We start from the raw sequence: 14411 nt of genomic DNA on the forward strand, positions 1-14411 counted from the left end.
TCTGTGAAATCAAGGCTGCTCTTTGAGGAATGCAATGTAAAGGTGGAATTTTGGATCAATAATATTCCATCTTCTGGAAAACAGCTCATATAGCATATTTTTCCTTTGGGGAAAGATTACTTTGGGGTTTAAATTTGCTGCTTGGTTTTGCCATTTTTATTTCCCCTCAGAACTACTCTTACTTGTGATGTGGGGTCTTCTGGCATGAGGTGTAAAATCTGACAGTTAATGTCCTGGTTCCTAAGATCAACAGGGTTTACAAATATAGGTTAAAGAAATCAAAGGTGTGTAAGAGAAGGACTCAGCCTCATGTGCAAGAGGATACAGACCATTTTCTAAAGTGAGATTCTATTCTCTAAACCCTGTGAAACAAATTGGGTTCTGAGGTGGACAGAATAATTAGGAGTCAAACAGAAGCACAATAGTTTGAGAAATTTTTGCTGAAATCGATCCATAATCAGGCAGTTCAACCTATTTTAAAACACATAGGGTTATAAATATGTTAGTGATGATATTATCCCCACAAGATATATTGTTTAAACATATACTGTAAGGCATTCAACTTTATTTTAAAACTTTAGTCATATTTTTTCAGACTTGTCATACACTTTCCTTTGCCTTACTATCAGCTATTAAGTAGCATAAAGATTTCAATTACCTGATAGCATTGTCTTAGGGAGTTATGCCATTGAAAAGGAAAATTGAAAATATTCTCCAAATTTTCTAATAACTGCCGCTTTCTCATTAAAAGAAAAGGGCACTCAAGGATTTATGGAATATTATTTAAAATTAAAATATATTGGTAAAATGATAAAACAATTTTGAACCAAAAGGAAATGACTTTGATTCCCTGTGTGACTATAAATATTTGTATTTGATGAAATACGAGAGTTTTTTTTTTTTTTTTTTTTATTTATTTGAGAGCGACAGACATAGAGAGAAAGACAGATAGAGGGAGAGAGAGAATGGGCGCGCCAGGGCTTCCAGCCTCTGCAAATGAACTCCAGACGCGTGCGCCCCCTTGTGCATCTGGCTAACGTGGGACCTGGAGAACCAAGCCTCGAACCGGGGTCCTTAGGCTTCACAGGCAAGCGCTTAACCGCAAAGCCATCTCTCCAGCCCGAGAGTTTTTTGAATTTTTTTTTTTTTGCTATTGTCAGTTTTCTAGGCGATAGGTATAAACTACTTGCCTTTTCCTAATTATATTAATTTGCAAGAAAGGAAAGACATATGTGTAAGGAATGGTTTCAATATTTTATCTTGAATCTACTATTAGAAAATGTCAAATATTTCATGAATATTTACTTTATAAACATAAAAGTAAAACTTCATGACTCAAAGTTTTATTTTATTTTTTTTTGTATTCTCCCATCAATAATAATAATTCAACATCTAAAATTAAAAGATAGGTACCTTATGAATATTATCCCATTCTGTTTGTGGCTACATGTATAAAATATTTACTTAATAGATATTACCTATTGATTGATTAAATTTTGCTTACCTTTAGGATATGTTTCATGCTAAGTAAATTCTAATATTACAAAGATTTATTTATAATTCTGTTTTTTGAAGAAAGGCATTAGGCATGTTCTTGGTATATAACTCACAGAGTAGGCTGGTGGGCAATTTTTATATAGACCATCCACTCCTCCAATTCATATTCCTAATTCTCCCTCAAAATGTTAGGATTACAGGCGTGTGACAACACACCTGGCTTGGTTGCATAGATGTCTGTAGGTAATAAAGTATTATAGGAAGAATTAAAAAGAGAACATAACAAAGCTAATTTATTTGCATACGTACTGTTACATTTAAGGAATTTGATTGCACCTAACCTATCCTCTTGAAAATTTTGAAATTGTTGTAAGATTTATATATTTTTCAATCAATACAGAAGTAAACATGTTCTTACCTTAACAATTAGTAATAAAAGAGGCAGAATCATTGCAGCTCTTGATGGTGATTGGAAAGGTGCATAATATATTATAGGGCTTTATTTTTAGGACAATAAATAAAAGTTTTGTGTTGTGATATTGATATTTTAAATTAAGTCAAAATGATTAGTGCAACAAAAATTGGAAAGTTGATGGAAATTGTTTGGCAGTGAAAATCAAAATTGTGATATTCCTATCTATTTTGCTGCAATATAAATTAGTTAAAAGTTATAGTATTTTCATTTATGTTGAGTATCTCCTACTGAGTTATGTTCCTATTTTAAAGATGACAATATTCAAAATTGATTCAGCATATGTTTTGTTTTTTTCAGATTTCCCTAGGGATAAAAAGTAAACCAATAATGTCTTTGTCAAGGGAAAATGTAATGTACAAGAGTTATAATATAAATTCAGAAATAGATAGCTTTCAAAGCCATTGCATGAAAATGATTGAGTATATCAGTAATATTAACATTGTAGAATCCCTTCAGAATTACAAGTATGTCTATTTTCTTTATTTCTCACAAGAAGAAAGGAGCTCTTTGTTTTAGGTATTCCATAACACCACCAATAGAAAGTGTCATTACAACTAACTAATTGGAATAAATTTTTACCTTTCCTTTTGTAATTCAGTGCTGCTCATTTTTTTTCTGATAATGTGGCAAGAATAGCCTCACTTTCATCTATTAATGTCATCTCTTGTGTGCCTGAAAAATTTGCCAGAACTGATTAGAGCAGATATTAAATGATAATTGGACATTTAGTGCTCATCAAACAGAAAGTGACAGATGGGGCACTAATTAAATTATAGTTCTGACATTATTCACAATGGTTTATGACTCTTCAGTGATGACCTTCATGCATCTCTTATCCATGTTGTTTCCCCCTTTAGTAAGAAAAAAGAAGTAGCAGTTTGTTAGAAGGAAATGCATACATCATTTAAAAATCACAGAACAAAAATTTAGAAAAAAATTTAAATGCCTACTTTTTAAAGGCTATCTATCAAGATGAAACATTGCAGGGTTGTAAAGTGAATAATCATGAAACAAAGAGAAAACTTACTATGAGGCTAATGAAGTGGGAAGAGAGAGTATCTAGGTAAGCCAGAGGAATACACAAAGACAGATCACAATGACCTTGTTTCTGGGAAGGGTAAAGACTTTTGCTGTGATTTGAATAAAACCATAATTCTGGTATCAGAAATGAGGATGCAGTAATTTTTTATAATGCCTTTTCTGTTTGCTAACTCAAGCTTGCATTACTATTTATCTCCACCAGCTAAATGAAGAGCATTTTAAAAAGAAAAGGGGGAGGGTTTTAAAAGGAACTCCAAGCCAAGGCTGCTGAACCAGAACTACATTTTCTCTTTCAATTAAAAGAGAAAACACGATGTTGATTACTTTCTAACTTTAGTTTCCTTCATTTTACTCCAGTGTTTAGTGGTTGTCTAGAAAACTAAAAATTAACAAAAAGCCAGTATAACTAAGTGTAAAAATTTCAAAGTCTTTGATGTTTCTTCTTGTAGTTGGGTTAGTAAACACCTCTGTATTTACTAATTAAATGGGGTGTCACTTTAAAGATAAACCATTCTGTGACTTGTCATTCTATATAATTCTGTAAGGGACTATCTGATGACATCTATGCACAGGTATGTGACTAGATCTAGTGGCTAGGTTTAATCAGTATTTTTCTCTCTTCTTTCTATAGAATAAGTGAAGTAGAAAGATTATTGTTTCCTTGAACTGATGTCATGTCTTCAGTATGTAAAGGGCTAAAAATTGATAAATGAAGGTACAATTTGATTACATTACTTGCTCACATGCATGCTTTGCTATAGGTGTGGTAATCAGCAACTCTATTTAATATAAATATCAACATATAATGAATACAAACATGGAATACCAGTTCTGCCTTGTTCCCAGAAAAATCTGGATAATCTTTCCACCAAAGAGGCTTGATAAATATTTTATAACTTCTTTCATATTATCAAAGTCTTGTATATGTCATGGACAGCTTTTATGTTTAAAGTCATTCGAATCTAGTATGTCTAGCATTCTTGAACAAATTATAAAATGCTACCAATAGCATACTGGTTTATATAGATGAAAATATATTCACTCTATACAACAGGAAAAATGTTTAGAAAAATTTCAGATCATTGACCTATTCAGAACCTTTACAATATATCTTATTCTCCTGATTATGGTCAAATAACTGGATAAATACAGACTGCATTTGAGCCCGGTCAGGATGTTAGTGTCTATTCATATTAGCCTGTTTGTTAAAAATCTTCTGTTGCTAAGGCATTTCTTTATTTTATTTCTTAAAAAAAAAAGAAAAAAAAAAACAGTAGTAAAGCCAGGCATGGTGGTACACACATTTCATCCCAGCACTTGGGAGGCAGAGGTAGGAGGATCACCATGAGTTCGAGGCCACACTGAGACTACAGAGTGAAATCCAAGTCAGCCTGAACTGAGTGAAACCCTTCCTCAAAACAAAAAGAAGGAAGGAAAGAAAGAAAAACAACAACAACAACAAAAACCCACAATAGTATATCCTTTCCTTTATTCTAATAACTCAATTGGAATAAATATATGGAATTTCCTGGCCATCACATGTTGTTGACAAAATTATAGACTATTACCACATTTGTACTTTCCTAAGCACACACAAACGCAAAACTTGTGTCATAACCATACACTATATGTTTTAACTTATACTTTTTTATGGTTCATCAGAAATAAACTGGTTTTCTGATACATTCTCTTACTGTTCTTTTCAAATAAGAAAATTGTTTTCTCTACTTTGTTAATTTTTTGCTTTCTACTATTAGTGAGAAGTTTCTGTCCAAAGAAATGTTTCTATATTTGCACCTGGAATCTACCTCAGAATCTTGAAAACAGATGAATTGGAGATTTGAGTTTTCATTGTCCACTTAGAGTGGCTTCATAGTAATACATGAAATTTCTAGTTTGTAAAAAACAAGAAAACAATACTAATCATGTAGTTCTGTTTTCTAGTTTAAAATTAAATCCATATTTGATTCAAAGAGATCAGCATTTCTTTTTTTCTTGTTATTTGTCTTAAGCATGCTTGAGAAGCCTGCTTGCTTCTTATCATATTTCATAAGGCTCATGAATATTTCCTCTTGGTCTATCGAATATGAACCTGTGTGGTGTAGAACAATCCACAGCTGATGTAATCACCTGAGATATTCACTTACAAGGGCTGGAGAGATGATTGAGCATCTAAAACACTTGAATGTGAAGCCTAAGGACCCAGGTTCAATTCTCCAGGTCCCATGTAAACCAGATGCACATGGTGACACATGCATCTGGAATTCATTTGCAGTGGTTAGAGGCCCTGGCTCACCCATTCTCTCTCTCTCCCGTCCCTCCATCCCTCTCTCTGTCTCAAATAAATAAATAAATAAATAAATAAATAAATAAACAAATATCAGAAAAAAAAATGAAGTATTCACTTACAGAAGTGTTTGAGTAAGCAGTGCAGCCCTGAAGGCAAAGGAATATTTCTAACATTAGCTTGTTATTTTAAATTGAGATAATTATAGAATATTAAAATTTTAATGTTATATATTTACTTAATTGGTACTGTAAACTTAACTGAATAATTTAAATGTCAATAGTTTACATTATGCATTTATGAATGTAGTATTCAATCTTCAAATCTTGAGTAAGATGAATCAAGCCATTATCAATGAAGCATGAGAATAAACCATCACAATAGGAACATCAAATGTGCTAGAAAATGCAATCTGACATTAGAAGGCATCCCAGAAATTACCTAATCCAATATCTGCAATTTTAGGACAGTCTTTTAAACTGTCACTATCAGTGTATAGTGGACCTGGTTTAGAAACTTGGCTTTTTCTCTTAATGTACCATTCTGTTTTGTTATGTGATGGTGAAAATGTTTTATTCTTACTTACCAAGGGTGGGCAAGATAAATATATACATATTTTCTTTTGATTGCCTGATAGTAATGTTTTGTCTTCATAGGCCCACATGGCTTCTATTGCAAATACTCACATTTGGAGGCTTCACATATAAATGAGTGAATTGGGCTGGACAAATTGCTTAATAGTAAAGGCACTTTTCTGCAAAGCCTAAGGACCCTGTTTTGATTCCCTAGGACCCAGGTAAGCCAGATTCACAAGGGGACACATGTGTCTGGAGTTAGTTTGCAGTGGCTGGAGGCCCTGGTGTGCCCATTCTCTCTTTCTTTTGCTTTCAAATAAAAAAAAAGAGTGAATATGATTGTGTGTCAATGAAAGCATATAGATAAGAGAAAAATAAAGGCTGGATTTGGCTACTGTGAAATATGATTGGCTATATACTAAACTATGTACTTTAAAAGTAACTTACTTCTATTTTGCTTAAATGGTTGTAATAATATTTAATGTTTCATATATATATATATGACTGAAAAACAGTATGAAAAATATATCATATTTCACCCATTTTATGAAAAAGAACTGCATATTTGGGCTGTTACTTTTGAATGACAATGAAGGGTGAATAATATACTTTTTATGATAACAATTAGTTTTTGAGTGATGAGAATAGTGATAAGTTAGCTGAAGCCAAATGAGTAAAGTCTCATGTTCTGCATAATGATATTTGGTCAATAGTGGGATATGTATGTGCTGTTGGTCCCAGAAGATTATAAAGTTTTTGAAAATAAACTTTGACTTAGTTTTTATATGTGGGTATGCTTAAATTCTTAACTTTATATAAATATATAATTTTCTTTATGCTACTACAGACTAGGTATGTAGTAGGCCATACCATGTTGGTTTCCATGACAATACTATAATTTTCCAAAACCATGCACTTCTCAGAACATATTCAACCTGGTAATAAATAACTGTGGTAAGAATACAGAGTAAGGATTTGCAAATCAAAATTTAATCCTTAAGAAATATGGGGCACATGCACCTGGAGTTCGTTTGCAGTGGCTGGAGGTCCTGGTGCACCTTTTCTCTCTCTCTTTCTCTCAAATAAATAAAATAAAGTTTAAAAAATGTTGACCTCACCACAGTAGGTAAATTATACCTCTACCAATATATTTTACTCAATATGTACAATATGGACTGAAGAGGTTGCTCCGTGGTTAAAAGGAACTTGCTTGCAAAACTTTACCAAGGTTTAATTCCCCAGTACAAATGTAAAGCAAGATGCACAAAGTGACATATGCATGTGGAATTTGGTGAATTTGGGAGCCCCCATGTTAGGTGCATATATGTTTAGGATTGTAATGTCCTCCTGTTGGAGTGTACCTTTAATCAATGTAAAGTGACCTTCCTTATCTTTCTTGACTAACATTGGACTAAAGTCTACCTTGTCAGATATTAGGATAGCAACCCCTGCTTGTTTTATAGGCCCATTTGCTTGAAACACCGTTTTCCAATCTTTCACCCTAAGATAATGTCTATCTTTTGTAGAAAGGTGAATTTCTTGGAGACAACAAATTGTAGGCTCCTGCTTTTTAACCCAGTCTGCAAACCTAAGTCTTTTGGCTGGGGCATTGAGGCCGCCAGTCTGCAAACCTAAGTCTTTTGGTTGGGGCATTGAGGCCGTTGATATTAAGAGATAATATTGAAAGGTGTGTATTTATGTTTGCCATTTTTCTTTCTTTTTTTTTTTTTTTTGTGGTTCCGGTTCTACCTTTGCTCTCTTGTGTTAACTAGTATTTGAGTATTGCTTGTTTTTTCCAGGTTCCTTATATGTGTGCTTTTCCTTTTCTTCAGCATGGAGGATTCTATCAAGTATTTTCTGTAGAGCTGGTTTTATCTTCAAATACTCCTTTAACCTGCTTTTGTCATGGAATGTCCTTATTTCTCTGTCTATTTGAATGGATAGCTTTGCAGGATAAAGTAACCTTGGTTGACAGTTGTTATATTTCAGAACTTGGAATGTATCACTCCAAACCCTTCTGGCTTTTAAAGTTTGTGTTGAGTAATCTGCTGTAATCCTGGTGGGCTTGCCTTTGTAGGTAACTTGATTTTTCTCTCTAACTGTTTTCAATATTTTTTCTTTGTTTTTGCTCTGTTCGCTGGAGCTGGGCACAGGTGGTGGGGGAGGGCAGGGAGCAGCAGCTGCTCTAGTTCTCTTGCTGTTCCACTTGTTCTTCTGCCTTGTGATCTGCTCCTCCCTTGTTCACTGCCACTCTCCCTTCACGTTTCTTGAGTTGTGGAGAGCTCCGGTGTGAGTGGAAGCTCCTCTCACCTGGCTTTTCCTGCGGCTCAAGCCGAGCCCGGAGGCTTTCTGGTGCACTGTCACCACCGTGGTTGGCGGACCTGCTGAAGCTGCTTTTGCCAGCCTGTGCAGGCTCTGGATGCTCTGGATCTCTTCTACTTCTCCACTGCCGTTTCAATTTCCTATACACCTCACTTTGTAGTAAAAGTGTGTATTTTGCTGAGGTGTTTTTTTTTTTTTTTTTGGTCTTTTTCCCCCCTAGGCTGCTTTGGCGTGGTACCTACGTCACCATCTTAACCAGAAGTCCCTGCATCTGGAATTTAATTAGGTTTACTTGTATGAGTATGATTGGAGTTTATTTTATTGAGGATGAACCCAAATCAGGCAGTCATAATTGATCATGTCCTGGTGAGGCTATCTTGCTACTCAATTTCATGGTGCAAAGTTAAGAAAGCATTCAAGAGAAGGAAAGCTTAAGGAGTGGGCTCCTTGTATCACAATGGACCATACTAGTAATTAGTTCCCAGAGAGTAAGAACTTGCCCACCTGAAAAAGGCATCCATCTAATTAAGAGAGCTCTTCTTCGATGAATGTAACATTTTCCACTAGTCCCGCACTTTCCAACAGTGACACACTGAGGAGCCGAGGCTCCCAAAGGTTCACATTTGGAGTGATATCTTTTAAAAATAGCCATTTGTACACACTCTTGGCATTCTATGCTGAACCTGATTTCTCAGATATTCTCTTTACCTCTCTGCATAGCTTTTCCATGTTGATCTTATTAGCTCAGTTCCACTACATCATTACAGAGTATTCTTTTGTTTGTTTGTTTGTTTGTTTGTTTTAGAGAGATAGAGAGAGAGAGGGAAAGAGAATTGGTATGCCAGTGCCTCAGCCACTGAAATATAACTCCAGTTGCTTATACCACTTAGTGGGCATGTGCAACTTAGCACTTGCCTAACCTTTGTGCATCTGGCTTATGTGGGATCTGTAAAGTTGAACATGAGTCCTTAGGCTTCTCAGGCAAGCACTTTAACTACTAATCTATCTCTCCAGCCCAATTTACAGAGTATTCTCAACCCATTGAAACTCCATTCTTTGACATTAAGAAGGAAACAACCTTGTTCTTACTCCCTACCTGTAGCATGAGTGACAACCCCTCACAGCAACACATGCCCTGCATGATTGCTGCACTGTTTTAGGGATCATTCTTTCCTTTTCTACAAGAATAACTCACATAGACCTTATCTGTATTACATTTTGCTCAATTTAATTTAGGATGTCAATGTCATTGCTCATATAATTGCATGCCTATTTTTGTAATCTGCTGAAATGACAGACTAGAAATATGTCTTTATTTAAAAATCTCTTTGACAAGTGGTAGTTTAGCCATATCCTTATGTTACATTCAAAACAAACTTTTTCATTTTTGGCATCCATTTAGTTTTGGTTGAAAAACTTTTCCAGTCTAGAACTTGTTCTGTTTTCATTAGTGATTCCTCCTGTAATTCATCTCTCTCCTTTCACACTGCATCATAAATGATATGGGGTGAGTGGGGATTCCAGAAGCCCACACCATGAGTTTATGTTTGTATTTAACCTAAGAATTGGGCAAACCAAACTAAGAAGGATAATTAATAAATGATTATATTTATTTATGGAAATATAAAACAAAGGGGATGAAAATGGATACACCCATGTGGTCCGAGAGCCATGTGGTGGGCCTGAAACAAGCATGAAAAGTGAGTTAGAGAGGAAAGGAACATTATTGCAAAGAGCTCCTGCCATATTGAGGGTAGGAGTCACTAGAGAGCCCATGAAGGAGTAGGGGTCAGGAGGTATCTCCCCTTGTCTCAGCCTAGCTGACAGAGATGAGGGTAAACTAAGTAGAACCTGGAGGTTCAGGAGTGATGGTTGGATAGCAGGAGGAGAGCTGGACCCTGGTAAGGGTTTTTATCACCTTACTGTGGTAGGCTTCACCTTTTGGCTCAAGTGAGCTACAGTGAGGGCTAATTGGAATAGGCTATGGGCCGGCTCAGAAAGAGTCCAGCCATGATGCCAAAGTCTGGGGGCTGAGCTTATCCAAACATAATCTCAGGATTAGATTTAAATTCTAGGAAAGGGAAAATCCCTAGGATGAGGGCCTCAGGTTGTTTATGGAAAACACATAAGCCTAGGGAACTCCTTTAGGCAAGAGATAGGATGTCAGATCATTCTTTGTTCTATAGCAAAGTGGAGATTGTGAGGACATTCCTGCTTTTACTTTGGTGTCCCAGTCACCCTAAACTACATAACAAAACTACCTGACTCCCAGTAATCACGGCATGTAAGACAGCTGCACCCAAAGTCTCCTCTATGAAAGATCTTATTTCCTTGAATATAATATTTATCATCCAGAGCATACTAGACTATAATCAATCTAAATTATATTTTGCTTTATGTTATGAGAAACATTTCACTGGGGTAATACAAACAAAACATTCAACCCAGATAGGGCACAAAGGACTATTACAACAAACCAGTTTGAATGAACCAATGAGTTTATTGGGGTGAGTTGCAGGTTAGGATGAGGAGCTGCTTAGAGGAGCAATAAATGACTCAAAGGCTGCTGTATCACTGATATGCCCACCCCAGCATAGATGAGGACTCATGGAAACTGTGTTCTGGAGCTCACTGTATAATCTGAAGGCAGCTCAGCTGGCCTGAAGACTTGCAAGCACCTCTTTTGGAGAGTTTTATCCCAAGTATGTGGAGTCTTCAGCAACAGGGTTTTACCATCTATTCCTGGTGGGAAACCTAGAGCTTTAGCAATGGCATGTACTTTTGGGAGAAGGGGGCCATCAGGGACCTCCCTGGCCAACAACTCTTGGGAAGTTATCCCATTCCTGGCACTAAAAGTTTTCTAGTAACAATCTATGGCTACTGAGTGTGCCATTATCCAAAAAGGAAGGTTTCCATATGACTTATTCATGCTCCCTTAGAGTATGACTAGTCCTCCCCCCACCTTTCTTTTACTCAATTTCTTCCTCTGACCTCACATAGGCCTTTCCACACCCAATAATCTGTTCTTCTACTTACATATATATAATACCATCCTCGTAAGTCCTCCCTCCCTTTCTGTTACCTTTATATCCCATTTCTAGCTTACGGGCCTCTGATACTGAGTTTTATTCCACTCACATAAAAGAACAAACATTTGTAGCTAAGATCCACATATGAGAAAGAACATGCAACATTTGTCTTTCTAGGCTTAGGTTACCTTTCTAAGTATAATCCTTTCCTGATCCATTTATCCCTGCAATTTTCATTTTTCCCTAACACTGAATTGTGTTGGGCTTCCCCTTCAAGCTCAGGTAAGCCTGAAAGGGAGAGAGCTTATTGGTCTGGGTCAGGGCTGGATTGGATAGCCTGGTTCTGCTGAAGCAGGCTGGCATGGTTCCTTCTTTGGTCCCTTTCCTGACTGACTGACTGAGTAACTCCCCTTGCCTCCCCCAAGAAAGATTCTTACCCAGCTGTAGACCCTGTGTGCTTCACAAGCAACCTGAAAGGTAAGTTGTATCCCTGGTGCAATAGTGAAATAGTGGCAGGAGATTTATCAAATTAGCCAATTGCTCTCTGATTGGATCTGAGGACTTTTATACCAGAGAAGAATCACACCTGGCACTGCAAATTTGGCCAGAAGTATATGGCTATGCACTTAGGCCTTAAGGGGGAATCCAGTACCTGGTTATACTATTGGATAGCAAGCCAAACTATCTTCTAAATATCTGTTTGTTACCATAGATTGGTACTATTCCCAGCTAGAAACATAGATTTATGTGAAGGGTAGAGATTGTAGAGATCCACAGAAGACAAAGTTCCCAATAAGAAGTCAGTAGTAATCCTTAGCCTTCAATAAGGCATCTAAACTATACCTTCCAATGCTCAGGAAAACTCACAGATGAGGATATAAAGGGAATTAGAATAGTTTCAGTGGGATGGGAAATATAAATAGAGAGTGTAAGTGTGGAGAACATAGGAAGAGTCTTTTTACTATGCCCTTTTTTTGCTTGTTTTTTTTTTTGTTTGTTTGTTTGTGTTTTTGAAGCAGGGTTTCACTCTAGCCCAAGCTGACCTGAACTTCACTCTATACCTTTGACTGGCTCAAACTCATGATGAAACTTGTACCTCAGCCTCTTAAGTCTGGGCTTAAAGCTGTGAGCTACCTTACTTGTCTATTTTTCTGACCTTTATCATTTGTATGTGTTTATAGCAAAGACACTTTGGTTCCTAATAGTGTACCTTGAGAGCCACGATGGCAATAGTTCTTACTTGTGTTGATTTTGGTTTCTTTAAGAATGCTCTGTTTGTTTGTTTGTTTTTTTTCTTAAAATCCCTGCTATACCTTTCAATAATGCTTTCTGTATATATTGTATTCTGGCTTTCTATTTAATTTTTTGAATGAGAGTATGCTGGTGTTAACTATATTGCAATACTGCAAGCCATAGAAGTCTCCACAATATGTTCATAGCTACATTTAGCTTTACAGGAATATGGAAATTTTAATGAAAATACTGAGCTTGTGTAAATGGATGGCATTAGCTTTAAGGGTAAGAGACATATGGCTATTGCAGAGTGCCATGGGGTAAATATTGCATTTTTGCTTTTAAGTCTTGCTTGAAGCTGTTTTTTTGTATACTGCTAGCCTGTATTAAATGCTGTTGCTCACTTATGGTTTATCACTTCTGTATTTTAGAGTAGTCAAGAACCAAGTAGTTGCAAATTAAGCATTTTGTTCTTAGGATAGCATGAGGATTAACTGTTTCTTGATAGAGTTTACCCCAGGCTATTAGTTATTTAATAAACAATTTCAAATAAAACTATAGTTACATATAAGATGTAGAAAATCTGTGCAATTCTTATTGCCATCTAAACCTGTAGTGGTGTGGGAGGGAATTCACTGCAAGTTTGATAATAGTGAAAGTCATATTTCCAGGTTGGAATTCTCTCTCACTTTCTCCCCTGTCTTTATTTCTTCATTTTCTCTAACACCTTTCTTTCTTCTATACTTTCCATTGTCTCCTATGTTTAGATGTTTCTGAAGTCCTCCCCAAATAACAATTGAAGGAAAAATATAAAAATCTAACTTAAAATAAAAATTTATGACAACAATAAAAGAATACCTACCTCTTTATGTTAACTAAATGAGTGGCTTAAATCTATAAGATACATTGATAAATTCAAAAAATGTGATTTATCGCTTTCTTCAGCTAATATACTTTGAAGAACTTAAATTTCAATCACCATGCTATGTGTCAAAGTATATTGTTGAAAAATGCCAAGGTAGCCCATGACATAGAATTTATGTTCTAGTACAATATCAGATATTAGATAATATGTTAAATCTATTACAATAATTGCTTTACTATAAGGCATTGGTATAAGGTATTAATCTGAATGATGGTAATGGTGACAACTAGAATTGAGAGCATGGCATGTGTCTGAAAGTTGTATGATAAGGAAGATTCCATGTTGGGATAACTTTTTTTCTGGTACTAAAAGAGGTATAGTGATAAAAATATTAATAAGATTGGAGAAGAACATTCTAGAAAGAAGAATCAATACAAGGCTGAAGCTGGAATATACTCACTTTATTCAAGAAACATAAGAAACTATATATCATGTTCAAATTTCCTTTGCAATTCTTTATAACTGGACTTCTTTTCCTTCATATTATTTCTGAAAACCCTAATGTGCAGACACATAAATTGCCAAGGCTGCATTAATGGTGACAGCCGTTTCATCAAATCCAACCTCAGAATTATATTATATCTGTATTCCATAAATTAACAAGTACAGTTATGTGTAAAAGCTTCTTTTTTTTTTAACTCTTTGAACATAGTATGAGAGTTCTTGTCCCACGTGCCTATCCTCCTCAAATCACTGTAAGTTATGAGGGTGAGTTTTGCTTATACACATACCTTCAGAAGCAAACTTTCTAAAGTTTACAATACTACCACTCGAAAATGTTCACAAGTGACTCACTTTTGGCATAAACTGTATTTTTCTTTATTTGAGATCTTACTGCATACTCTTCCAGACCAGATTTAATTTAAATAATACCTCAGAAAGTACTTGTCTAACCAATCTAGTGTACTCCTTTAGGTGTTCAGTGGCTATAGCCAGAAGGGCTGTATTTATCCTATCACAGACAACTTAAATAAAAAGACAACACAAATGTAAGCATGGTTTAATACTGGACAACAAGCAGAGAAAG

The sequence above is a fragment of the Jaculus jaculus genome, chromosome 10 (genome assembly GCF_020740685.1).
Source record: "Jaculus jaculus isolate mJacJac1 chromosome 10, mJacJac1.mat.Y.cur, whole genome shotgun sequence".
Classification (NCBI taxonomy): Eukaryota; Metazoa; Chordata; class Mammalia; order Rodentia; family Dipodidae; genus Jaculus; species Jaculus jaculus.